This window comes from Telmatherina bonti (assembly GCF_933228915.1).
Source record: "Telmatherina bonti genome assembly, chromosome: 21".
NCBI lineage: Eukaryota > Metazoa > Chordata > Actinopteri > Atheriniformes > Telmatherinidae > Telmatherina > Telmatherina bonti.
The window spans coordinates 3,666,561-3,668,433 of NC_136630.1; positions in this window are offsets into that span (position 1 = coordinate 3,666,561).

Sequence of the window (1,873 nt, forward strand, 5' to 3'; positions counted from 1 at the left end):
TGAAGCTGACCACAGACTGTCCCCGGGATGGCTGGAGATGGAGGGATGGAGGAAAACCAGAGGGAGAGGGGGGGTTGGGGGGGAGAGGGAGGAGCACCCAGTTTCCCAGTTCACGAGCCAGAGCGAACCGCTGGTCATCTGGCGAGGAAGAGGAGAAACGGAGCCCTCACAAAAATGTGAGAGAAAAATACAAGAGGGAGGAGGGATGGGGGAATGGGGGGAGGATGGGGGAGGAATGGGGAGGGGGGCTCACATACTGCACATGTGACATCACTCTGACTTGTGACTCTTTTCCTCCCAAAAGCCAGAGAACATCTGCAGGACAGTCCCACATCTGCAGAGCCCCCGTCCAGAAGCATGGTGCTGGGGAGGACCGTCCACCGGCCGCCTCCACAGTCCGACCTTTGACCCCGTCGGCTTTACATTAAACCCGACCTCCCTCCAGTCTACGGCTCAACGTTTACTCCAAACTTCAGCTGACAAAACACATTCTGCCTCGTTTCTCTCGTCTGTCTTTACGAGCCGACGTTCCTGAACGCAACGCCTGCGACGCGCCGAGACGCAGAAAGACGAGACGGCAGCTCCCCTTTCCTCCATGGCTTCTAACCCGCTATCTCTGCACGCTTTCTGCAGGATCTGCGTCTAAGTCTGCTGAAAGGGGGGCCGCAGGGGTCTGTGCTGGGTCCTCTCTCATTCATCATGACGTGAGTCCCATTTCTCTGCTGATATTTTCTGGTTTTACAGACAACCAGGAAGCCTCTGATTCTGTCCGGCGTTCATCTCTTCAGCTGAAACACCAGGATGGTTTTAGAAATCACACATGATCCCATCAGAGACGACTCTAGAGGGAGATAAATTCCAGAAATAAGTGGAGTAGAGATTGATGAGTCTTTTCAGCCACATGTTGGGACTTTTCTGAAGAAGCTGAGGTTACAGGTGGCGTTTTCTCCTGCTTCTGCTCAGAGTCGGCTCCTGGCGAAGCCTCCAGAGGTGGAGGCAGATTTAAGGCAACAAGTTGCATAAAAATGAGCGAAACTGGAGGCAGATAAACCCCCCGACTGGGTTGTCCTCCCCACCACCGCCGCCGCCTGATGGAAGCTGAAATGATCATTTTTACGACGTGGCTTATGGGACACAGTTATCATACTAATATGGAACAGGTGACGGACCAGTTTAAACTGGATTCTAGTCCGACTGAAAGCAGTGGAATTGACTCGGACTGTTTTGCTCGGCAGGAAACTAAATCAACTTCCAGGATGTCTCGTTTTCAGCCAAACACAAGCAGACCAGTCCAGGCCTCATCTGCTTTCCTCTCATCTCCTCCGGAGGGTGTTTTTGTTCTCCCCCTCTCCAGCATTCCCTCTTCTTTCTTTGGGAGGGGCTGCGTCTAATTCCAGATGGGGCCCCGAGGCCGGATGCACCATGGGCTCATGGGTATGCCCTTCCTCACGCCCTTGCGCCCTCTCACTTCCCCCTCTTCCCACTGCAGCTCCCTCAGCGAACACACCCTAACACGGTTCCAGCTGGGTGGTCCTGCCAGCCGAAAACACAAACCAGACCTGGAGACCCTCATACATGCAGCGCAGCTTCGTTCCAAACGCAGCGTCTAACAGAAAACGTCCAATTTCAGCCTTTCTGACAGACGATTGTTCAGTTTTTAGATTCACAGCAGGACAGACTGATGATCAGAACGTCTGCAGACACATCTCTAAATTCTACTTTTCCTCATTATTAAAACAATCTGAAGCTTCTCTGAGTGAAGTCGTCTGAGGGGTTTAAACTTCACAAATATTTCTGTAAGCCAGCACACGTTACATAATGCAGCAGACTAATGAACAAACCATAATAAATCTGTGCATTAATATGCAGAGGC